Source organism: Eptatretus burgeri, chromosome 3 (assembly GCF_056783735.1).
Source record: "Eptatretus burgeri isolate ZD-2024b chromosome 3, Ebu_testis_v1, whole genome shotgun sequence".
NCBI lineage: Eukaryota > Metazoa > Chordata > Myxini > Myxiniformes > Myxinidae > Eptatretus > Eptatretus burgeri.
In genome coordinates this window covers 119,829,401-119,856,757 of record NC_140963.1, presented here as the reverse complement: position 1 = coordinate 119,856,757, position 27,357 = coordinate 119,829,401, and the positions used below count along the sequence as shown (strand labels likewise).

The 27,357-nt window shown below is 42.2% G+C and overlaps 1 long non-coding RNA gene across 13 annotated transcripts in view; it reads left to right on the top strand.

The window, feature by feature from the left end:
- The first annotated feature begins 2,494 nt into the window (after positions 1 to 2,494).
- Positions 2,495 to 27,357, top strand: part of LOC147030842 (uncharacterized) — a 62,695-nt gene continuing 37,832 nt past the window's right edge. For 5 of the 13 annotated variants that reach the window (XR_015056537.1, XR_015056532.1, XR_015056533.1 and 2 more), the window contains exons 1-4: positions 2,495 to 2,941; positions 3,467 to 3,672; positions 5,619 to 5,734; positions 6,005 to 6,052. This is a non-coding gene — a long non-coding RNA (uncharacterized LOC147030842). The other 8 variants (XR_015056539.1, XR_015056535.1, XR_015056543.1 and 5 more) reach the window with 7 other exon arrangements.

Genomic DNA, 27,357 nt, shown 5'->3' with positions numbered 1-27,357 from the left:
GGATCAGACTCTACTCTACCACGATTGAATAAACTAAACTAGATCGACGCACATGTAGAAATGGTCAAAAAAAAATTCGAAATTTTTTTGAAAAAAAAGTTGCAAAATTTGTAATTTTTTTTTTCTCCAACAATTTTTTTTGGGGGGGGGTTGGAAATCACTTAAAACATGTGGAAATGCAAAAAAAAATTCAAATATTTTTCAAATAAAATCGAAATTTTTAAGTTGCAAAATTTTTTTTTTTTTTTGTCTAACAAATTTTTTTTTTGGTTAGAAATCAGTTAAAACATGTAGAAGTGCAAAAACAAAAATTCAAATATTTTTTTCAAAAAAAACTTTGGGCCAAGTCCAAAATCTAATGGCATGATCCTTGGACCATACCTCATCCCCCCACCAAGTTTCGTCGAAATCCGTCCAGGAGTTTTTCCGTAGTACTGTTCACAAACAAACAACAAACAAACAAACAAACAGACAGGGGTGAAAACAGTAACCTCCGTCCATCTTCGATGGCGGAGGTTAAAAATGACCTCGTAGGTCTCCCCTTACTATACCTTTCACTGTGTACGTGTAAATCCATTCGACCACTGCACACATTCCCTTTTAGAGTGGTGGTGGTGCTTTGTGGACGTCTTGCAACTCTCACTCCTCCAGACTCTTGTTTCTCAGCCCTCTTTCTGCCTGTAAATGTTTTCATATTTTCACCTCCAATGACTGATTTATTAATTTGAATATGTATATATATATATATATATATATATATATATATATATATATATATATATATATATATATATATATATATATATATATATATATATATATATATATATTATCCCTGTGTCGTAAGAGGCGACCAGGGTTGCGTCAGGAAGGGCATCCGGCGTAAAACATGTGCCAAATCACTATGCGGATCATACGGATGATCCGCTGTGGCGACCCCTAACGGGAGCAGCTGAAAGAAGAAGAAGATATATATATATATATATATATATATATATATATATATATATATATATATATTTTATCTATTTATATTTGTATATATGTCGAGAAAACAGAATATATATCTATATAAAATATATACGTATGTACATATATATATATATATATATATATATATATATATATATATATATATATATATATATATATATATATATATATATATATATATATATATATATATCTATATATATATATATATACGTATGTACATATATATATATATATATATATATATATATATATATATATATATATATATATATATATATATATATATATATATATATATATATATATATATATATATATATATATATATATATATATATATATATATATATATATAACTATACATATATATATATATATATATATATATATATATATATATATATATATATATATAAAACTATACATATATATATATATATATATATATATATATATATATATATATATATATATAACTATACATATATATATATATATATATATATATATATATATATATATATATATAACTATACATATATATATATATATATATATATAACTATATATATATATATATATATATATATATATATATATATATATATATATATAACTATATATATATATATATATATAACTATACATATATATATATATATATATATATATATATATATATATATATATATATATATATATATATATATATATATATATATATTGGGTGGTTGCTCGAATACCGTTATTCTCAGGTTTTCCATCTGTCTGTCTGTATGTATGTAATGGACAGCTCTGGAGGCCAGAGGAGTCAACCGATTTTGATGAAACTTGACTTGTAGGTTCATACCAGGATCTAGTTCTATGCTTTTGAGCACCGTTACTATGGACGCCATCGTTGCCTTGCAACGGGATTTAAAATTTTTTGAAAAAATCCGAAAAATAGTTATATATATATATATATATATATATATATATATATATATATATATATATATATATATATACATATATATTTTTCGAAAATCAAAAATCGGCTTCTGTGATTTTATGCGCACTATAATCAACCTCTTTGTCAAAAATTTTCAGCTCGATCCATCAAAAACTGTATGACTAGTATGCAATTATATAGCGACCACCCATGTAGCCCACCGGCTTGTATATGTATATGTATATGTATATGTATATATACACACACACACATTATATATATAATGTATATATTTAATGTTTCCTTCTCGACACCCCGTTCGTTTTATCGGGTGTTTACGAGCACAGAGTCCAAAATCATTCGAAATCATGTCTCTGTAACACCCTCGTCCGTTACACCTCATCTCTTCGTTGTCCGTGTCCATCCAAGTCGTCTCTTCTCTTCTCCACTTGTATCTGCAGCTGTTGATTCCACAGATCCCTCTCCTCCTGTACCCGCCAACTCCCGACTGCTTACAGCCGTTTCCATGGTAACTGCTCCGCCATTGGCTGCTGATGCGGCCTTCGGGGCTTATAAGGTGCAGCGCTGACTCCTGCTTGCCTGTATGTCTGCCTCCGTGGGTGTCCGGCTGTTGATCTGCCGGGCATTTTTGTGTGCCCTCGTGTACCTCGTCCGCCTGTTTGTACAAGCCTGTCTCAGTGATCGCGGTTGTTCTCATTTCCCCTTTTGTCGTTGTTGTTGTTGCCCCGTTGTTGACATGTGCAGAGTCCGCCTTGAATCCCACAAGTCGTGATCGGCTTTGCGGTTTCTTCAGGAGTTTCTCACAGTGAGAGAAACTTGTTCAGAACGAACATTATTCCGTGTCGACGTCGTGCGGACTTGAAAACGTGATGGTGGAAGAATGTGGTGAAAGGAACATTACACATGGATACCGAATTTCCTCTGTGAGCAGATCAAAAGGCGTCCTTGGCGAGCACTTCAAATGCCTGGCCCTTGTTCAAGAGGCTGGGTGAGGTAAGGTGAGGCGGTGTATTGGCGAACGCACCTCCTTTTGGTCATGCGTCCAGTCGGCGATTACCTCCGTAATTTGAACCTGTAAATATTTGGCCATTTTTAAGTTGAGGTGTGCGACCTGTGCGGAGAGGGTGGAGGTATTTTGAGGTTTCAAGTTTAAAAAAAAATTTTTTTTTTCAATTTCAAGCGGGTTGTCTATTTATTACGTAGTCAAACGGTTCTGTTTGGACTCTCCTTCAATCACTGTAACACACCCTGTATATGTGCGAATCGGTCCGACCGATCTCATCCGCCCACCACCTTGCGTACGTAATAAATTGACGACTCTCAACGAGGCGATCCGTGAAGTAAAGTGCGCTCGTGCGGGTTTTTTTTTTTTTTAAACCACACGTGACTCGCTTGGTTTGGCGACGCCACAGAAATGGTGATGCGGTTTTTGCGTGACACCACACCACACCACAACACACCACACCACACCACATTTAATATGTGTACTACCGTATGGTGATGGCGTGTTCGTTTTAGCAGGACCGACGAGTGGACCGAGCAGCCTCGGAGCAGGAGCACGGAATCTGTTTCGACTTTTCGTGGATTTCAGGGCAATGTGGGATTTCCTTCCCACCAAAGGACGGTGCTCGGTGCTCGGTGCTCGGTGCTCGGTGCTCGGTGCTCGGTGCTCGGTGAAGGTTGCGATGCGGGAAGAAGACAACACGGCCATCACAGCGGCACGGGTATTGATTGGATTCCGCTCCCGGAATAAACTGTTCATGTGAAGTGTGGACGGCTGACTGTGCTCTGCGTGGACCTTGGAAAGCTCTGTTCGACAGATTCTTGTGTCCCAAGGTCGTGTCTCTACACACCGTTTCATCAGTCGAACCGCGTGTGCTTTGAACTTTAATGGGAAGGATACTGTTTTTTTATTTATTTTTTTTTTTTTTACTGTTTGAAATGTTATTAATTAATTATTTTTATGAATGAGTACTGATTGACCCGTCGATCTCAGGTGATTGAAGAAGCAGATTGATGCTCGGGATTCATAATGAGCGAAACATTTTGGAGCCGCAGAGTGGAGAATGAAAAAACAAAAAAAACTCGACCAAATGGAGGTTTCGGCCATACAGTTAGAGTGGTCTTCGTTGGGGACGAACGCAGCTCGTGTGCACTCTGATGATGATGATGATGATGATGATGATTATTAATCGCTGCCTTGGTCTCACACAGTCTGTTTCAGGCCCCGTGTATGATATGCCGAGCGCACGTAACACGTGTTGGTTCCCCACGAAGTCCGTTCGGTGGCTGAAACTCTTGAGTGACTCCATGTGAGTCAAGTTCATCAACATGACGAGGTGTCAAGGTGAATCCACCTGAAGATGGTCTTCGGAGCATCTGACTTCATTGAAATCTTCTTGGATACACGAAAGGCCATTTATCTCATGTCTGTGCTGTATGCACATTGACGTGGTCTAGTCGGGAGCACGAAGGTAAACCTTTCCAAATGAACCAATCGCTTAACCCCACTTTGCGGTGTGTGTGTGTGTGGGGGGGTAAATATGTCGTGGAATTTGTGTTGGTCTGACCGGTTGGTGTGCAGATTCCCGACCCAACTATAAACGGTCATTCTGGTACTTCACAAGCAGGACGTTTCATCACAAAAATTCACCCTCCCTCAGATAGAATGTTTGAATGAGTTGGTGGACCTTAAAGACCCCACGGTGTCATTCGTAAAGAGGAGGTGATTTATCGCAGGCTCTCTCAACAAATTACAAATTCTTCCCCAAATCGGTTCCCGTCGAACGGCGCACCTGGCCAGCTGGTTCGTGAACGATTTGGCCAAAAACGTGACCCAGCCGACCCAACAAGAAGCTGGGCTTAATTAGAGCTGTTCAAAGAAATTGGTGGGAGTAGTTGTAGTATTTTCAATACAGATGAGACGGTCGACGTGGTATCCTCTTGAAAGGGCGACATGCTCCAAGACGCGGTAACAGAACGAGTCATATTTGTTATCGCCAACGATCCAGCCTGGATTCAGACATTTCGGTGGTCAGTCGGCCACGAATTGTGCGGCCTGTCTCGTCAAATAGTTCCAGAAAAAAGATGTGGCGAGCTCGTGGGATATTCTTGTGGTAGTTGTCCGTTTCTTGTTGAGATCTCTTGCTGCTGTAAGCCATTCACAATGGCGTTTGCTTATGAGAACTGAATTTGGCCTAAATCCTCACCAGGTCCACCATGCAGTGCGTTTGACCACAAGACCTATGCAGCACCTGATTGCTCAGAAAGAGCTTTTGGAAGACCCGTATTGTATTCTGGAGCGCATTATCTGCATTGGTGAAAGTGGCATTGTCCTCGTTTCCATGCCTTTGAAGGAACACTTGTGTTTCTGCAAAGCTGATTCGGGGTGTTCTTGATGCCACCGAAAGCATTTACTATTGCTCAGTCCATGGTTTTGTTTGCACTGGAGATGCTGTTCGGAATTGCCATGAAATGGCTTCCCAGTGCCTTTCAAGATGACAATGCGAATGCACAAAGATTTTTCTTCTTCTTATTCTTTTATTTTGAACAAGTGGGCATCATTTGTGACCGAATTTCTTTTTTTGAGACCATGAGAGAGATATATTTGTTGTCCAAGATTTTTGACAGGGTAGCTTGTTTGATTTGATGGATGTTTACCTTTTTGTAGGAGCGTTCAAACGTCGGGAGCAATTTCTCATCGAACTAAGGCGTGTGCAGCAGCGCACTTGAGCAGTTTGTGCAAAGTGGAGACTGGGATGGCAGAACCGTGGTGGGCCATGACGGGTGAGTGAGTGAGTGGGTGTGTGACTGGATCAGGGAGTATGGGTGAGTGAGTGATTAGATGAATGAATGGCTGGGTGGGTCTTTGTGAAGGTGAGTGCAGAGCATGGCTGTGAGCTGTTTACAACTCATCTATATTATATCCCTTCGTTCAAAACGCCATGTATTTCTCAGCTTACTTGGCACATTCAAATTGAAAATTTCGAAGCTCTAAATCTTTTTATTTATTTATTTATTTATTTGCTTGTTCGATGGATGGGATTTTGCTTACAGAATCCTGAAGCCCTGGGTTTGAATTGAAAGTCCACAAGAACCTGGCAGGTAGGGTACATAATGGCGGTTTCTTCACGTGAATCGTGACCTTTTGAGTGATGGGTCGTTCGTGTCATTTTTCGGAAGAATTCACTTCTAGGACTTCAATTATTTGGTTTCATAAGGTGGAAGATTGTGTTATTTATTTATTTATTTTATTTTGACTTGAATTGTAAGTTTTTTTTTATATTTCCCTGGATCCTATACTTCAAATACATTGGTGAGGGTAATAAATCAGAGGGTGCAGCTTGTCAATTATCAAGTTAGTAACTGTCGTAAAGTATATATTTCCAGTGAGATATTCAAACTTTATAAGGAATCACAAGCTGGTTCCTCCGTGTGTAAATCTTTCAGGCTGCCTGACTGGTTTGGACCCCCACGGGGTGAAGAGGCAGGGGTGCGGAGCCTTTTGCGGGAGAGCGATTGCATTTGAATTGATGACCCCAGGGGTCCTGCCCATCTCTGCTGGCTCCCCAAAATTGCTCAGTGCCTTCACTCGCGTGCGAATGAGGATTTCAAATTTGTTTTCCTATGTGTGGCTGCTGGGTTTGCTTGTGCTGGATCTGGATAGATAGTGGGTTGTGGAGGTCTAAAGGTTAAAGGTGTCACTTTGAGTCAGGACCTGACCTAGTGCATGGCGAAGCCAGTTTGCTTGACCATGGTCTATCTGCCAACTCTTGAGGCTGTGATTATAGGATGTATTATGGAGTGATGATCATCTTCGACCTTGGGTCTTTTGCAATTCTGTCTGGATTTTATCTGCTAATCCATGGTACTGCTTGATTGAAATTATGTTTGAGAAAATCCTATAGCTGTTCAAAAATATGTTTTTGATATATATATATATATATATATATATATATATATATATATATATATATATATATATATATATATATATATATATATATTGAAAGGGTGGACCTTTGCCTGATGCTGCATCATGCGCTGACAGCTCCTTGAGCAATGGAGTGGTGTTCCGGGTTGTCTACTTATTTCCATGGTTAGGCTGTGAAAGGCCAACCTTGATAACATTACTGGCCTATCAGTTGACACAAGTCTTGTTTTGAATGTTATCATGTTGTATCAATGCCTGGCTTGTGCAGAACTTCCATTTGTCGATGCGCTGCCATATGGACCTTTTTTTAAAATTGATTTTTTATTATTATTATTTTTTTCATTGTTTTTTTTTGAGTGATGTCTTTACCGAGGCGCAACCCCATAATGGACGACGAAGGACATTTATATGATGAATGAGGAAGCACCTCTCCTTAAGGGGGCACTTATCCTTGGAATGAAGAGATTTAAGTTGCTGCAGTTTCCAGCCACTGAATCACTTTCTCGGCATTGCAACGTCTTAATGGAGCAGAAGCACTGTGATGACCACTGACAAATATTCTGCAGATCGAGAGATGGAATTTTGTCCAGGGTATCAGCCCAAAGGGATCTTTTAACCTCAAATGAGTGCTTAGTGGATAGGATAGCCGGCTCAAATTTTCTGATGGTGTTTTCTGTTATAAATTCATCGCTCCATCTTTGGAGCAACAGAATGATGGTTTGTAGCTGTACCCTATTTCATCAGGTAGCTCAGTTGTTGGTGTGATCTCTGCTGAGCTCCCTTGTCCTCGGTTTGATCGGATCTGACAAAAACCACCATTTTGTGCTGTGTTGCACGACGTGTACATTTAAGGGTCTGGTCATTTGCAGTCATGTGAATGCAAAATACTCCTTTGGTATCGCTCACAAAAGTAGACCTTTTGAGCTGGTGCCATGACCACGTAGAGCTTGCCAATAGATATTATTCTATTTTATTTTTATTTTTATTTTTTGTGCGATGTTGACTCTAAATGTGTGTAAACATGCAAGTCGCTAAATGGGATAGATCAAGCTGAGTGACTATATAATAGGATGTGGGATGCAACTGTACCATCGGTGTTTGTCACAAAGCTATTGTGCCCACCCAGGCATGAGGTAGTGCATGACTGGTTTAATATCCCGACTGGGGCGGATGAAGGATTTTGGTTATGGGTGTTCGATTTTGGTTTGTCATCGTGTGGGAGGGGGATGTTGAGCATTTCCGAATGTGCTTGGTTATAAATTTATTTGATGCCATGAGTTGGTTTAAAACAAATATATATATATATATATATATATATATATATATATATATATATATATATATATATATATATATATATATATTGTTTTTTTACACAAGGTATCGTAATGTATCTCTTACATGTTTCTTTCAAGTCTTTGACAACCAAGTTTGAAACCTTAATTTGTAAGATGCCAAGGATTGAAATAGATGTGACCTTTAAAAAAAAATAAAAAAAGTTGTTGATTTATTTTTGTGGGGGTTGGGGTGTGGTTAATTTGAACCCTAACAACTGCTTAAGGCAAAATCAACTTTGTGATATGCAAGAGCTGCAAGCCATTGAAGTTTTGTTCTGAGGCTGAGGTGTGTGTGAGATCATTTTGGGCCATCGTTGCAATATGGACGAATTTCAAATTTGCATGCACAAAATGGTGAGTCTGCTTGGAGCTTGATTCTGCATTTGGACTCGCTTCTGATGCACAAAATTAGTTTAATGTGTGCTTTCATGCTGGCCACTACACGTAGGATTTTTGCCTCGATGCTGGCCTTCTGCTGGACAGGAAGGGCTTGTTTGCCAGTTGCAAGCTGGGAGGAAACAGGCTCATGGCTCTCCCCTTCCCACACTGCAGCTGGTAGGAATGAGTGGAGTTTGATTAGGATGGGGGTGCAGAAAGGAGTCTTCGAACAGATATAACCTTGAAGTTACAAAGGAACAGACATACCTTGAACTTGTATGAGGCTCGCTTTCTGTTCTCGTTACTGGCAACTGTGGTGAACCTCCCTCTCCATCTCTGGGAGAGCTGAATGAATACCTGTTTTGAACTGCCTGGGACTGGTATCGCATGTAGCTCTACTCAGTTTTTTTGCACTGGGAAGGAGGGCACACACTGCCAGCAGTTTATACCTCTGCCTGGTTTAGGAAGGGTGAGAATGCTTTAATCAGGTGAGCGCGAGAGGGTGTGCTCCCTGATGCGCTCATTGTGTTTCTCATGCCCCTCTACTTCCATAAAGAGAACAATGTAGTAACTTCAGCAAGGACAAAAACACTTTGGAGAAGGTTCGACTTGTCGCCTGTTGTGTAGGATTTTTAAACGGTGTGTGTATTTTATAACTAGTCTTGATTCCTTTGGTTCACCAATTGTATGCGTCAATAGCTTGAGAAGTTTAATGGTATGACAAATTTGGAGATTTGACCACTTCGCAGGGTAAACTGTTCGGCTCTCGACTCGTGGTATGACTTGCTGAAAGGTTATTCAGACGATCAGTACTTACCCATGATGGTTAAGGAGATCAATTGGATTTCATGTTCTATGTGAAACCTGGGATGCTCAACAAGCTCTTTTGGCATACACAAGATCTAAAGAGCTCCTGATGAGAAATCTAATTGCTATAACGATGCCAACAGTTGTTCAATTTTGCGATTCAGTACACATTCGGGAGATTTCAGCGATTTATGGTGGAATCGGTATTTTAAGCAACAAGAATAATGAATGTTTACTTGAGAAGACTTTAATGCGAGTATAACATATTGTTACGTGCACGAACCCTCTGTTCACCTTCCCCCGTACACGTGTGGATATAATATGTCCTCGGATTAGCCAACCAGCGATTTATTAACTTGAAGTTTTAATCCGAACAAATTATCATTAGAACAGCACTTTGTAGAGTACATACCTCTATCAGGCTGAGCCGTTTACATTTTGTATCCCGCTGATTAAGGTCTGCATCAAAACAACCAAAATCTAATTGTCTTGTTCTTGTCACCGACCCACTCATCAACCAAATTTCATCTGAATCTGTCCATTACTTTGAGGCATCCTGTCAGACAGACAAACTGCTGAAAATCTAATCTGTCCACCTTCGGTGGTGGAGGTAACAAATGTGGCAGGAATCTCTAAAAATTGTGCTGCATTCTAAATGTCATGGTGAGGGCACAAACTGCAATGGGGTCCTAACAAGACAACATGGTACGTTCGAGTAACTTGGAACGGAAACTAAGGCCACAAGCCTGGACCAACTAACGATCGGGTTGGGATGGACGGAGTGCTCAAAAACAAATCTTGAAGCTGGGGTCATACAAAATAAAAGGACTCTAATTGGGGAGAATGGCGTGTCTTCTCCTGCTGCCACTGGCAGAGGTGTAATGAGTTGAGATGAGATTGGACGAAGACTTGATAATCGGCAACTGGTACGGAGTGTATTCGGTTCACGTTTTATGTTGAAGATTGCTTCCACTCCCGTATTCTTTGATGCTGTTCATTCCAACTACCGGTCCAACTGAGACTTGCGATCTCCTTGAAATGTGCCACTCATTCTATCTCCAATTCTCACTGCTGTTGAATTCTCAAGTTTTAACTGATTCCCTTGAATCACCACTTAAGTAGACTATTAACTCTCTTCTCAACCCTCGATTGCAGTGAATGAAAACTCTCCTTGATGTCTTCGCTGCACATAGAGTTAACTCAGCCACCACAGCATGATGTTCTAGTGCCCTTCTCAATTGGTACCTGCCAATTGCATGCTGGTGGAACCAGGCTCAATGGAATGGTGGAGTTTTCTATTGGGTTATGACTAGGGCAATAGTAATCAAACAAAGGGAGGGTAGAGTCAGGGGTGATGGTAGATGGTTAAACCCCCCCAGCTTGTGGGACTCCATGTAACTTAACTGTTTGTTTGAGAACTAGCAAATACAACCCATTGCTTTGCTGATGGGAATATATATTAAGGGGTGAGGGAGCAAATGGACGGACGGAGGGAAGTGGGGTGGTGTGGGGGAGCTGAGAGCGAGCAAGGGGGGGGGGGAAGGGACGCCTCACCAATCATCACTATACACTCTGGTAGCGGAGGGGGGAAGTGGGGAGGGGGTTCTGGACTTGCGTTTCATAGTGGGATTTGTGGAGAAAAGGGGGGGGGGGTAGTACAGGATTCAACAAAATGGGTTACGTTGATGCAGCATGGGGAAACTGCCCAGAGATGTCAATGGAGGGGAAGTGTGCTAAAACTTGCCCAACTGGCAACATTTCCTTTTTGACCATCCGGCTCTATGTAAAACTGGGCAGGAGCATTTAAAACCCACAATATCTACCTGGCAAAGGCCTGCCTGCATGCAAGCTCACACATGCAGTGATCTTTGCACTCCTCCAGTTGGCTCACTCCAAATCGGATTCGTACATGCTCCACTCTGGGAAAGCCATTTTAAATTTGAAACTAAACCGTCAGTCCTTAACGGTCCTCTTAACATGGAAGGAGGGGGAGGGAAGAGGGATTCTGGCAGATATGACACCCAGCTTAACCTCCATCCAAGAGATTGCACACGCATTGATGAATCACCGGGATGACAGTTTATAGCTGGTCGGGATTCGAACCCAGGCTAGACAGCTGAGAGTGAGCGAGCGTGCGTTCCTTTCGGCTATCCTGCCGTGATGTGGCGCTGCATTGCTTTATAACCATTGAAAACATTTTTTTACTCATTGTACTTCTCCAATTTCTTTTGCCTTCCCAACTACGGAGATGTCCCCACAGAGAACCAAGCTGTGATATTGCCTTGGGAGTTTGTCGAGCACTCGCCAAGTGGGTTATGTACTCGAGCAAGCATTCAATGAAACAATTGATGAAACTCTGAAAAAGAATGCACCATTTATTGATTAATTTGTACATGTATATGTATGTCGCAGTGACGGATCGTATCGTGAAAGCAGATCATACTAAAAGGCGAAACGTTGTGTAAAATAAAATTCCACATTTTCTGCGGGTGAGCCACTGAACACGTGGGGCCTGAACTTAACTTCAGGCTGAACTTTGTTCAAGTCGATCGATTATATTCAGTGGCAGTGTGAATACTTTTGCCATGGCTTGAAAATGAATTATCAAGTGGCTTGAGCACTCCAATGAAACACTTGATAAGGAATGGCTGGCTTGTCAAGCTATAGCAAGCTGATTGGTAATCGATCAGGTCAGGTCAGGTATGGGAGCATGTGCCAGAACAGCGCGTCGCTGCGTCCACTTTCCGCCGGTACTCCAGGGGCCTCCGTCTAGCCATCCCCCAGGCAGATGCCAGGCCCATCCCCATCTCCTTGAGATGATGGTCAACCTGCTGCGACCACGAGGCATGTGGTCGGCCCACTAGCCTCCTCCACTCAGACTCCCTCGCTGAGAGAATCTGGTGAGCAGGATCAGCGTCAGGAAAACGAGCCACATGTCCATACAGCCGCAACTGACGGTCACGGACTATGCAGGTAACAAATCTCATCCGAGTCTCTCTCAGCAACCGCTCGTTGGACACAAAATCTGACCAGCGATAGCCAAGTATTCTCCGAAGAGACCTGGTACCAAAGGAATTAAGTCTCCGTCTCAGATCCTTGGTCAGAGTCCAAGTCTCGCATCCATAGAGCAAGACTGGAAGTACCAAGGACCTGAAGACTCAGACTTTCGTCCTCCCGCACAGGTACCGGCAGCGCCACACCCCATGATCCAGTGAATCCATGACTCCCCAGGCCTGACCCAGACGTCTATTGACCTCTGACTCGCAGCCAGCAGAGACATGAATATCACTGCCAAGGTAAGTGAATCTCTCCACGACCTCAACATCCTCACCACAAACAGACACAGACAGGACAGCAGCATCCAAGATGTCACCGAAAGCCTGGATCTTAGTTTTAACCCAAGAAACCCGTAATCCCAGCGGCTCCCACTCCTCATTCAGCACCTCGAGGGCCCCCAAGAGGATGTCTAAAGTCTCTGCAAAGATGACTGCATCATCTGCAAAATCAAGGTACGAGATCTTGATATTCCCAAACGATGCACCGCAGCTTGATCTCTCCGACATCCTCCCTAAAATCCAGTCCATACAAGTGCTGAAAAGTGTGGGGGCAGTACACACCCCTGACGAACTCCAGTAACAACTGGAAAAAAGTCAGAGATGGTACCACCACACTTCACAGCACTCTCAGTACCAGAGTAGAGTTCAGACATCAGATCGATCAGTTTTGGTGGCACGCCACGGAGACCAAGAATCCTCCAGAGGACATCCTGATTCACTGAATCGAACGCTTTACAGAGATCAACATAGGCTGCTGTGGTGTAGCCTGCGGGCATGCAGGGCGGGGCATGATGATGATGCATGATGGGCATGATGATGGGAGGAGGGGTCGGCGTGGTCATCGGGTCTGCAAGGGATATAAGGTGTGCGCGCCGACCCCTCCTCCCATCATCATGCCCATCATGCATCATCATCATGCCCCGCCCTGCATGCCCGCAGGCTACACCACAGCTGCAAGCAGCCCCTGCTGAAACTCTCGTCTGCGTTCGGTGAGGACACGAAGAGCAAGGATACGGTCAATCGTTGACCTCTTTGGTGTAAAGCCTGACTGCTCTGGACGCTGGTGCTCAAGCAGATGGTGGCGAACCCTATCAATAATTATGCGAGCAAAGACCTTGTCCGGCACTGAGAGCAGCGTCACCCCTCGGTAGTTGTTGCAGTCTTGGCGATCACCCTTCCCTTTCCAGAGAGGAACAACAAGGCCCCTCTTCCAATCGGTTGGGATGATGCCTGTGTTCCAGGCAGAGCACAAAACTGCATGCAACGACACGAGTGCAGCATTTTCACCAGCCTTGAAGTTCAGCATGGATTCCACAGATCCGTGGAGCTTTGCTGCGTTTCAACTGGTTCACCGCAGCCCGTGTTTCCACAAGCGAAGGTGGACCACATTTAATTCGAGGGTCAGCAACAGGGATTGAAACACCCTTGACGTCCAACTCGACAGCTGGGGGATCAGCCTGGTACAACCGCTCAAAGTAACCGGCCCAGTGGGCCTTCACTTCAGACTCCTCTGTCAAGGGCCTACCACTCTCTGCTCTAACTGCAGTGCTCCGAGGGATGGGCTTGAATGAACGCAATGCGCGAATTCCCCTGTAAGCGGGACGAGAATCACCTGTCCACAGGTGATGCTCTACCCCCTCACAGATTCCTCGCACATAGGCCTCCTTGTCCACCCTCAGTGCACGTACAGTTTTACGCCTCAGCTCCCTGAACAGCTCAGCTCTGCCATTCAGCCTGGCCCTGTGACTCTGGTCAATGGTATCCAGTGTCCCTTGAGAGACAAAATTCTTCTTTGCCCTGCGGTGAGTTCCAAGACGTCCACCGGCAACATCAAGGACGGTGGTCTTGAAGGCACTCCACAACTCTTCAGGACCCCCCAAAGCACCCAGACCCCCCCAAGTGTCCACTCAGCCTGTTCACAAACTCCTCAGCTACTCTCTCATCCCTGAGCTTGCCAACATCCAGCCTAGGCTGGGATGGTACCATTCTCCAGGATTTAAGGTGCAGCTTTAGAGTTGCTACAACAAGCCTGTGGTCAGTATTGATGAACTGAGCACTCCGGTAGACCCTGCAGTTCTGGATCATCCTCCAGCGACCGTCAGTGAGGAAATGGTCAATCTCCTTTGCCGCACCGCCAGCGTTGGAATACAAAGTCCAGCGATGAGCTTGTGGGCGCTGAAACCATGAACCAGCCACCCTAAGTCCATGACTTCTTGCAAAGTCAAGGAACTTAGTGCTATTCTGGTTCATAGTTCCTGACCCATGGGGACCAAAACGCACCTCATAACCATCCCTATCAGTTCCAGTCGATGCATTGAAATCCCCCAAGACTAGAAGTGTATCTCGTCTGGGGCACTGATCAACCACAGACTCTAGCGTGGCGTAGAATGCATCCTTCACGGTGAGATCACTCGCCTCAGTCGGAGCATAAACAGAGACCAGGGAAATGACACCTAAGGAGTGACGAATCCTTAATCTCATAATACGCTCGTTAACCTAACCGGTGTTACCTCAATTATCATTGGGGTCAGCTTATTGGACACAGCTACAGCAACTCCTTGGGTATGGTAACCATCAGAGCGACCAGACCAATAGTAGGTGTAACCACCCACCATTATCTCACCGCAATCCGGTCTCCGAACCTCAGAGAGAGCTGCAATCCCAATGTCCAAACGCTTGAGCTCAGATGATAACAGAGACAGGTGATCATCCTCTCTTAGGGATAGGACATTCCAGGCACCCACCCGAAGGGACCGCCTCAGGTTAACCCAAGGAGACCGCCGTCTGGTGGACGACACCTCAGCACCACTCCGACACACTCTCCCGCAATCTGACCCAGGGATGTTACCCCGTGGTTTCCCTCCTATCATCAAAGATTGGGGGTCCCGAAGGCTTTGCCCCAATCCCGTCATCCGGTGTGCTGCCCTGCGAAGGGAAGCTGCACAGGAGGTACTCCCACGGAGTGGGTTTTCAGATTTTTTTTTTGTGTTTTGCGGAATGAAGGGTTTTACGGTGGCCGGAGTGCAAATCCTGCCACCAACCTCCTAATAAAAAAGTAACCCAACTGCAGGAGGAAGTCTGTAGACACAGTTGGGCACTAGATATGGATGGCCGTTGGCTCACAATGAGCTCCTCCGCCCTTTGGGACACATCAGGAAAAACAAAAAATCACTAATTTCTTAACATTTGCAGATTTAGACTGTTATTTAGTCCATGAGATCTAATCCTTCAAGCTGATCTAATATGTTGATTTTATATGCAGCACTTTAATTTACCCAAGAGGGTATATCGTGGAAAATTACATCATATAATGCAAACAATCACTCCAAGATACCAATTTAAAAACTATAGCACTTACAAAAGCAATGTGTACAGCGATTTTTTTTTTTTTTTTTTTTTTTTTTAATTTTTTTTTTTTAATTTTTTTTTATTTTTTAAATAATTATTTATTTATTTTTACTCCATAGGTATGAAAATGAGGCATTTGATTGTGTGAGGAAAGTGAAAGAAAAGAAAATTGAGCACTTTATTGTTAAACCGTTATAGCCTGTTTTAAGTCGAGGAATTGTTGTGTTGGCCTAAAACAAAAATAACCAGATAGAGAGTAAAGACAGAGAGTTGGTGTCAAAGCCACCCAATGCTCGCCTGTTTATACATTTATCGTTTTTAAAAGACTAGTCTAATAATTTTTTATAAAGCATTGCAGTGAAGTCTGATCCAATTAATTTTATAGCAATATATGTATTTGTATATTGTAATCAGTAAAAAATAGTGTGGTAGATAAAAACATTAGAAAGGAAATAACTTGCACCAAAAACTTTAACACTTTCACGCTGACGCTGACGCTCACGCCGGGGGTATCGCTATAGCTCTCTGTTCTTCGAACAGGCAAGCTAAAAATGGGTGAATTAAGACCCCTGCGAGGTGATTGAGGATGATATCTTGATAAAGGATAATTAAATAAGGATGTTAATTATCTTCAAAAGACGTGTTTTAATTAACCCAAACATCCAATTTTCACTCTTGCACTTCCTTGGAGTTCCCTTAGTTTCATGCAGAGTTTCAGGCTGATAGGTTTCATGGTTTTTGGAGTTATGTAGGACACACACACACACACACACACACACACACACACACACACACACACACACACACACACACACACACACACACACACACACACACACACACACACACACACACACACACACACACACACACACACACACACACACACACACACACACCGTTATGGTAATAGTTTATATACGTACACACACATAAGATGCATAAAAATGACAAACACAAAGATTTACCTTTAAACAGTTCTTTGAAAGAGGAATTCAAGTGGGAAATTAACAATTCAATTAAACAACTTATCAAGGCACAGAACACAAAATGTCGATCTCTGCTCTCTGCCTTCACAACCAGATCATGGTAAATATGTGGTCAGATGGACCTTATTGTTTTTTTATGCCTCCGCACCAAGGGTGCCGGAGGCATTATGTTTCTGAGTTGTCCGTCCGGATTTTCGTTTACATGATGACTCAAGAAACAAATTATAGAATTTCATCAAACTTGGTAAAAAGGTATGAGCATTTGAAATTTTACTTTTGCTCTGAAATGTTACTGTTTATGCCCTAACTCAAATATTGGACAGAATTTTATCAAACTTGGTACAGAGGTAAAGTTAGACAGGGCAATTAACTTATTAGATTTTGGGCCAGATATGATAAAGGTCAAGGGTCAAATACGTCAATACTCAAGTGTTTGTGCGGGAGAGCGGAGGCATACCTGTCAACTGTGCGCAGTCAAATTACTCTCGTTTATATATGTATCTATGTCGAAGTAAGGGGTGGATTATATTAAAAGGAGATCACACAACAAGGTAAAAGAAAACTGTCCTGTAAAAAAATAAAATTGCATATTTTCAGCAGATGACACCCCCCCCCCCCCCCGAAGCACCCTTCGCACGGCACCGCAGGGCTCAACACAGGCGGAAATGTACATCTGTTTAATCAATGTTCCCTTGAGAGCACGGATACTTTACTGAAACGGACAACCAAGCAGCTTGGAGAGCACTTGCCAAGTGACTTAAGCACTCAAACGAAACGGTTGATAAACGGCTCGTTTGGCACGTGATAAGCAACACATTAAACATGCACCTCCTGGAGACGTCCGAATTCGACAAATTAAAACTTCTGGGAGTCAGAACTGCTTGTAAGTTCGATTCTGGAGCTTAAATGTTGTAATTCTTCTTGGTTTAAGAAATACTCGTGGTGATCGCATGTGCGGAAAAGAAATGCAGCCACAAAGGCTGATGTCTCCGGGTTATAAACATAAGCATTGCAATGTACCCAGCGATTTGTAGCAATGATGAACAGGCATTTGATATGAGTGAGGAAAGTGGGGGGTGGGAGGGAGGAACAACAACAACAAAAAACTGTCGTTAAGAAATCGTTGCTGCCTGTTCCAAGTCAAGTCAAGGCAAGGTTGAGCAGGCCAAAAATAAACATGGCTGCTTCATACCCCAATGACGTTACCTTGGAAACTCCTTTAGACCCCAGAGAGCGAGGTGGCCGAGGATCGCCTGACAAAGGATATAATTAAATAAGGCCATTAATTTTCTCCAAAAGGGATGTTTTAATTAACCCAAACACCCAATTTTCACTCTTGCACTTCCTTGGAGTTTTCTTGGTATGCATGCAAAGTTTCAGGCTGATAGGTTTTATGGTTATGGAGGACACACGCACACACGCACACACACATGCACATTGCCTTTTATTAGTATAGATTGACCCTCACGCACATAGCCAGAAACCCCATATCACCAAGGGAAAGTGAACACCATCAGCATGATGGCGTTGCCTTGTAACACGGATACATTACCGCCCCCAAACTGTTTCATATGCATGTATTAACATTTTAAATAATTAATTATAACGATATGCAAAACGTTCTCTCATTTATCTGCATTCACAGAATGTGTGGTACATTTAGAGTAGTAAAACAGTTATAACAGAAAATGTGGGGATGTTTTAGTCATTTGCACAGTATATGTGGGGAGTGGGGGTACTTTTGAAGTGTGTGGTGGAAACATCCATAAAGATTGTGGTATTGGCTATTCACCTGCATGACATTTGAAGGTTGGCTAGGGTATTGGTGAATGTACAGGTGTAATTTGCAGAGCAACCTTTTTTTTGGGGGGGGGGGGATTTTTCTATTCAGTTCTCAATGATGTATGGTGGAACCAGGTGAAGGTGATTTCTGAAGAATTAGGAAATGCTTGTCATTCTTGCATTGAGCACTGGCTGATCGACATGCAGTGTACCACATGGAAGACTAGCGATTTTGTTGTTAATTATCAGAATCCACAACAAGTCTTGGTCTTCCTGGTGGCGCACTCGCTCCTTTCACCTGACGCGCTGCCGGCTCAAACGTTCATAGCCTGCAAAAACTGCATCTCAGGGGTTTGTCTGTTTTGATACTTAAAATGGAATATTGGATCTTACCTGTCAAGCAAATATAGACTATTCCCTGTACAGGTAGACTTATAATTGCTAAAACGACATGATCAACATGGTTGTACAAATCTCCCAGTCACTTTCATGTCAGAGAAGATCTGGCAGACATCGATTTATACAGCTGTAATTCCTCCCCTAAATAATTGTCTGTTTAAAGGTCATCACCCCACAGTGCAACCCCAAATAGACCAAATACCCAATGATATCCTGCAGTGTTGATGTTGGTATAAACTGTATTACTGAATTTTATTCTTGGTAAAAACTTATAGTCTCTGAACTTTTTAATCTCATGAGTATACATGTCGCTTGTCGGTACACTATGGTAACTTCCCATAATCGTATTGTTATTGTTTTCCCCAAAAATCGAAAAATTGAGAAGAAGAATTATAACGGCACTCGATAGAGTGCATACCTCTGCCGGGCTGAACAGTTCACATTTTGTATCCGACTGATTGGTCGGATCTGCATCTGGACCTTAAGCAAAATCGAATCTGCTTGTTCTTGTCACCTAACAGTCATCCACCAAGTTTTGTCACAATCCGTTCATAACTTTTGAGCCATTATGCTGAATATTGTTTTTGGCTCGATCAATTGATGGTGAAGAATCGCTTTCAAAAAATAATAGGATCTGGGTCTTCACCAAAATCTAAGGAATTTGTCACTGTCATACAGCCAACCTGTCCACCATGTTTTGTCTGAATCAGTCCACACCTTTTTTCAGTTATCCTGCTCACAGACAGACAAATAGGTTAAAAACACAACCTCTGTCCACCTTAGGTGGCATCAATGGGCTTTGTAAGTGAGGCAGCCAAATCGCATATACCTTTTCTGTCGTTTCTGTATACATCCATCTTGCCCGTTTGTCATCAATCACCCAACATAGTAAAAAAAAACACAATCTTCATCACCGTCATTTAAAACCATTCTAACGTTCACCATATTGAAATAAACTGACCCTGGCTGTATCCCAGAATTATTTGCAGTAAATGTGTCTGTAGGTGATTTATTTCCATCCCTTTATGGGTGTAGCTTTCATATCAAAAAAGGTGGAACATCTCACCCCTCTTCCCAGGTAATTTATTGATGTGTTCAAACAGGTAATTTTGTCGGCCTGAGAATATTTTGATCAATTTCGTTTTTTGTTTGTAATCACCTGAACAGGTCTTTCCTTGCTCTTTAGTCAGGTCAATATACAGTTTAACCCCCAAAAAATTGCTACAAAAGGTTTCTCAACTGATTCTGGTAGGTTTTAATGTACTTTATAACATACTAAAAGTTTACCAAAGTATGACCCCTGGAAAAGTGTATTTTTCAAGATGGCTGCCAAAACCTTTTAATGATCATAACTCTGTAACTATCAACTCAAATTTGATGATCTTGGTGTCTAACCCTAGGTTTTTGGGGGCAAAGAACACATTAAAATCATAAAAAATGATGTTGGCCTATTATGTAACACAAAAATCCAACCTTTGTCCATAGAATAAGTTAGAGCGTTCAGTTTTGAGTGTCATCCTCCTCCTCAGTATCGACCTCTTGAGTGTTGTTTGGATTGTCGCAGTTTTCAGTTTGGCAAGGGCTGCATGCAGCAGTGCAGGGGAGTCCATAGCGTCTGCAGCTGCATCGAGAGGATTTGCACCCCCTCAAACAGTTGCAATGGATAATTTTCAAAAGTTCGTGAGGCGCAGCATTGTTTTGGGTCATAATTGGAATTAACTGATCATTTTCCTGTTTCCATCCCCATTCAGTTGGGTTCATTAACCTCCGCCATCTTTGAAGATGGATGGAGGTTACTGTTTTCACCCCTTTCTGTTTGTTTGTGAACAGTATTATGGAAAAACTCCTTGATGGATTTCGACGAAACTTGGTGGGGGGGTTAGGTATGGTCCAAAGATCATGCCATTCAATTTTGGACTTGGTCCAAAATCCAATATGGCCGCTATGGCGGCCATTTTGAAAAAATATTTGATTTTTTTTTTTTTTTTTGCATTTTTACATGTTTTAAGTGATTTCCAACCCCCCCGCCCCCCCCCCCCCCCAAAAAAAAATGTTGGAGAAAAGAACTATAACTCTGTCAGCGTTGACGTCATATTTAATGAATAAGATATAAGGTTCACTTGAGTGATCCAGCAGTATTGGCGGCGGAGGTTTTGCACTCTACCGAGTGCTCCCCCTCTAGTTTCATTTGCCATCCCCATCCATACCATAATTTGAAAGTACACACGTTGGCTATGGAATCTTGTTGCAGGTGATGTTGGTGGAAGCCGTTCAGGAGTGACAAATGCTTGAGCAGTTGCCACTTTCTTGGTGAAAATGATATGGCGCAGTGATGATAGCGTATCATTAGACTTGCCACCAAAGAGATCAACCATCAGGTCTTTTCCAAGATCTGATATGTCCTCTTGAGATTTGTTTTGAAGGATGAATGCACTAGCACAGGACTTCATGACAGGATCAGATTTCACTAATTTTCGGAAGGCTGACTTTTTTCCGATGCCAAAAATCCTTGAAGTTGAATCACAGCCTGTGTAGGCATGTACAAAGAGCAACTCATTACACACATCGTCTCCTGAAGTGTCTTTCAACAGGTTAATGTTATACACTTTGTGTTCTTTTGACTGCATGTTTGCGTCAGAACGGAAGTAGATGATCTCATTGTCTGTTCTAGAGTAATGAAGGAGCAAGATCAGCAAATCTGTATCCTCACCGACCAACGTTGTGGTGCAATGACGGGATCTGTCAGCACTGTTGAACAGTTCAACAGTTGCCTTAACGATATCAACGTCGGCATCCCCTGGTGACTGAATGACATGGCATCCCCTTTTAGTTAGTGCTGTGCTGATGAGAGCAATCATGTCTGCCTTGTTTTTGTCACGAGACAAAAAGTCCTCCTTTTTGCCTGAAAACTCTTTCTGCAGTGAAACTAACAATAGGGTGCAGGTTTTGTCCTCGTCTCTAATGTGTGTTGTCTTTTATGGAGGGACCTTCACCATAGCCATCGAACACCATTGTCGCTAGTCCGTAATGTCTCACAGTGAAGTCTGCATAAGACTCTGCTATTGCATTATATGAGTCGCCTTTCTTCCATGGTAAACGATGGAGCAAAGAGCCACCATCGAGCACATAACAATCTGTTTTATGAATAGAGTTCATCACAGCCTCACTTGATAAGTTCCCAGCATGGTCTCGAATTGCCTGAGCAAGCTGAGGTTTGTCTGCTTTTCGAAGAATGTTCCTGACCTCAGAGGGCTGGGGGTAGGGGCTTAGTTCATACGTCAAAACATCTTCAAGGGAAAGATATCCTGACCTTGACACCACAAGGAAATGCTGGAACAGAAGGGCAGGATCAATGGTACGATCAGGAGCAATCTTCACAGCAGAGATATCCCCAAGGGTTTGGGCTCTGTCTTTCCGCTTGAATTTGCAAGTAAATGCCGACTTTCCAATTATATCTTCAATGATCTTGTTCCCAACCGATTTCAAAGGCACGTACATTCACATCTGGCCCAGCCACTATCCCGTTGACAATGTTTCTCAGAGTAGAATCAGATGTGAAGGGTGAGCAGGCTGCAAGCTTTATCCGAATTTTCTCGATCAGATGCATCTCTTTTGATGCGTGCCTCAGTTGAGTCTTTGTCTTGCGGACTTGTAGTATAGGTCAGGTCTGTGAAATCCTGCATCACACTGTTGTACTCGGATTTACAGGTGCAGATAAGGTCCAAAGGTTTCGCATGTCGTCGGTCATCCCACTGCCGCGAATTAGACCACCAGTGCTCTTTGGAGACCTCATCAACGTTTGTTCAATGACAAGATCACTACTAAGCCCTGCCCAGCACTGATTGCTCCTACGAACAACGTGAAAACCATCAAGGAACTTTCGATAAACGTCTGGGTGCTTTTCCTCCAGGTTGCTCATTTGCTGCAGGTAGTAATGAGCTGATCGCAGGTAATTGAAGTGCCCAGCTGCAGCAAAGACAGTTAGGTAATTGGACACTGCCTGCAAATGCATCAATCAAGACCCAGTACGATCCGCCTTGATCAACATTCTTGCCATGCCAACCATACGCTGATAATTATGCCACAACTGGCTGGTCTTTGAGGTCTGAGCAAGTTCAGATTTCTTCTTCTCCGTTACTGTCTCGAGTTGGATCAAAACCTCAGAACAAGCAGCATCTCCTAGCGTCGTCTCTCCGCTAAGAAGGGAGGAGTGCAATTCCTCGGCTTGATCCAGCAGTGTCTGAATCTCAGGATTGTCTTTGGCCATTTCCGTTATAAGCTGGCTATGCAGGCATTTGTCAACAAGAAGATGGCCCCGCAAAGCCCTCTGGACAACTTACCCTGTCATCATGTGCACAACTGAATTTTCTCCATAGACAGTCTCAAATATGTTTTTGAGACCAGTCCCTTCCATGAGAGTTCCTATGGCCCCCAGCAAGTTCATAAGTGTCTGGAAACACCCCAACATCAGAACAATGCCTTTCAGGTGACTACTTTGTGGCGCATCAATGATAATTTCGGCAGCCTTCCAATACAAGGGCTGGTCAAAAGTTACATTGTTGGGAAGGTTGTGCTTCATGGCAAGGTTGCAAACAAAGTCTAATGTAGACACAATGCACGATTTGTCTCCAGAGTGAATATTGATCAGATGCAAGAATTTGACTGACGACTGGCCAGGGTGGTGGCTCCCCTGATGCAAGATATGCATCATCCCCTGCCAATTCGGTGTTGTTTCTTTGAAGCCGAGGGAGACTTCCCACAGAATATCGATCCTCTGGTCACAGTCAAGAAATCTCGGCAGGTCCTCGAAGACTACCTCATGACAAGCATGCCTTGCAAACCTGTACTGCAAGAAAGGAATTTTTGTCTTGTTTTCAGTTTTCAGTTCTGAGATCTGTCGTCGCGGAATGAGACGGTTCGTCCGTTTTCCAGGGGTGACAGAGGCAATGACACCCATTCCATGAAATGTCCCTTTGCCGTCAATAGTGATAATGTTGTGATCAACATTATCAGTGGCAAAGAGGACAGACATCTCCAGGAAATCTACATCACCACCTAGGACATCAGGTTCCACACAATCCGTAGCATTTTTTTTTCAAATCTGATCACTTCTGTGTATGAGCAACAGAATCCCATTTCATGAAGAGTATCCACAAGCAACTTTGAACGATACAGATGATGGATTTGCACAGCAAGTCCCACTTGTAGCGGTGCAATGACAGCTCGTCGGCGAACTGCCTGAATTATGGCATGACCAACTGCCGCAACCTTGAGTCTTGTGTCTTTCCCAATGAACAATGTTTCCATTGCTGTCTGCAGACGAGTCGGAATGAACAATAGGGCTGAATCAAGTTTTAAATCCTCACTACTTGGATACTGATTCGTCACGGTCGAAACCTAAAATTTGATATCACTTCTGATTAACCGAGTAGCAGTTTCAATAATAGCGCGTTTTTGGGACTCATCATCGCCTTCCTGACAGTTTTGCTTGTAGTTTGTTCTCTCATCGTAACAATATATTCCAAGCCTTCTCCTTCAGAGAATGGCTCCTTCTCCTTCTACAGTGTTTTTTAAGACGCTTTTTCAAAGTGTAATTGTCATACGGTTCCGAATCAGGATTGCAAAGATACCCTTTCATTATGAGGCTCAAAGATGTAACAGTTAGTTGTTCCTCATTGTTCAGTTCTGGGTAAGCACACATTTTCTGAAATGCTTCATACTTATCTTCATCTTTAGGACGACCAGACTTTCTGTGCTTGGCATCGGGGGCATTCTGGAACTCTAAAGGCACAGACTTAAAGGACCGGAAATTTCCACTACACGAATGATGATAAAGTCCGTCTGCTGCATGTAAATCTCGTAAATAGTATTCAATCCGACCCTTTACAGGAAGTCCCCAATCATCTGAACGCGATTCACAGACCTCCAAAATTGTCTCCACAAATTTGTCAGTCAGTACCCAGCTAAAGTGTCCCTTGTCCAACTCAATTTTACATCCACAGAATATGCAATCCTTTTCACTGTCAAAACCTCCACTTGATTGTCTTGTGGTTCTCTTTGCTGGCACAGAATCACTACTTTTCTTTGCAACATGGTTTTTAATGTTTTTATCATTTATGTACTTTAGTACCGGCTTCAACTACAAGATCGTCCTTCCGCTTTACACTGGCTTCATTTATTCCCTTCGCCCCCTTCCACTGAATTGCAACCCAGTTATCACTGGAATCCTCTATCTCCTCCTTGCAGATAGGACAAAAAGCTTGACTGGCTGTGCTTGCACTCATTGTTGAATCTGAAAAAGAGAAAGATGAGAATTGGTGTCACATCTATAGTAGTCAGGTCAATATATGGAAAATGCCCCCTCAACCCCCAAAAACGTTGGTACAAAAGGTTTCTCAACTGATGGCAGCACTGAAAATATGGAAAGCCACTGCAGCAAAAAATCTTAACTTACGCTATGTGATATAAAAATGGTTACAATGTGTTCATTTTTGATGCCATATTGGATTTTGATGTTGCATAGTAGGCCAACATCATTTTTTATGATCTCAATGTGTTCTTTGCCCCCAAAAACCTAGGATTAGACACCAAGATCATCAAATTTGAGTTGATAGTTACAGAGTTATGATCATTAAAAGGTTTCGGCAGCCATCTTGGACGCCATCTTGAAAAAAACACTTTTCCGGGGGTCATACTTTGGTAAACTTTTAGTATGTTGTAAAGTACACTAAAACCTACCAGAATCGGTTGAGAAACCTTTTGTAGCAATTTTTTGAGGGTTGAGGGGGTATTTTCCATATATTGACCTGACTACTTGATGTTTTGAGGATGTCGACGTTTTTTGGGTGGTCGCTAGACAACCGTTATTCTCAGGTTTTCCGTCTGTCTGTATGTAATGGACAGCTCTGGATGCCAGAGGAGTCAACCAATTTTGATGAAACTCGACTGGTAGGTTCATACCTTGATCTAGTTGTATGCTTTTGAGCACCGTTGCTATGGACGGTGCTCCGTTTTGAGCACCGTTGCTATAATTTGAGCACCGTTGCCTAGCAATGGGACTGAAATTTTTGAAATAATCCGAAAAATATTTATATATATATATTTTTTTCAAAAATCGGCTTCTGTGCTTTTATGCGCACTATAATCAACCTTTGTCAAAAAATTTCAGCCCGATCCGTCAAAAACTGTATGACTAGTATGCAATAATATAGCGCCCACCCATTGCGCCTACCGGCTTGTCCTATTATATCTTCCTTTTTTTTTATTGTTTGCAATGGAATTTGTTTTTTCTTAGATACTATTATTTGAGAGCTATTGTGGTGTGTACCAATGTTTTTTTTATTTTATTTATATATATATATATATATATATATATATATATATATATATGTATTTTTATTTTTTATTTTGATGTTTTTCCTTCGTCATTGCATTATACCCAAATTAAACTTTACTGTTAATTATCGACCTATTACAGCATCTGTCATGATTGCTACCTCCTCTCAATTGTGTGCATCATCAACATAATATGCAACTTTATAAATGACGAAAGAATGCTAATGAGTTTAGCTCACCGTCACTTTTAACCTGCCATTACTTGAGTGAAATCTACAAATAAAATCATCTTTTAAACATTTTTCAGCATTTCCATGAGTGTGGCATTTTCAAAGTGGTTAACCATAATTCTGTTCCTGAATGAAAATCGGATTCACGAGAAATGTCCGTGAATGAAGAGTGTTGGGTTTGTACCATTTCCTGTTAATACAAGCAATCGGCAGCAGTGGATATAACACACACACACACACACACACACACACACACACACACACACACACACACACACACACACACACACACACACACACACACACACACACACACACACACACACACACACACGTTTCCTTTTACCAATGGATGCAAAAATCGAGTCGAGACCTAAACAAAAATAATCTATCTTGACAAGTGCACTCGCAGCCCAAATCACTTCCCTGACCCCCTCCTCCCAAACATGATCGAATAAATCGGATGTCTGTCTCTATCTATCTGTCTGTCTTGCGGTTTTTTGCTAGGACCACTGGACTGACAACCACCAAATTTGGCACATAGCCAAAGTCTGATCTGGGGATTGTCCTCAGGGTATTTTCATCTACCACCTGAGCCTTTAAAGATAACTTTTCTAGCTTTTTCATTTGTGTGCAATCTCATCGGTTAACAGATAACACTGCCAAAGGGTAGCACACCAAATTAGTCAAGCTGTGTGACTGTCTTCCACCCATTGGCTCACTGCACAGCTGGCCTGACTCCATGCACAATTGGAGCCTAAATAAATAATACATTCACCATTTTCATGCGATGGTAAGTGGTGTACAGTATGTTC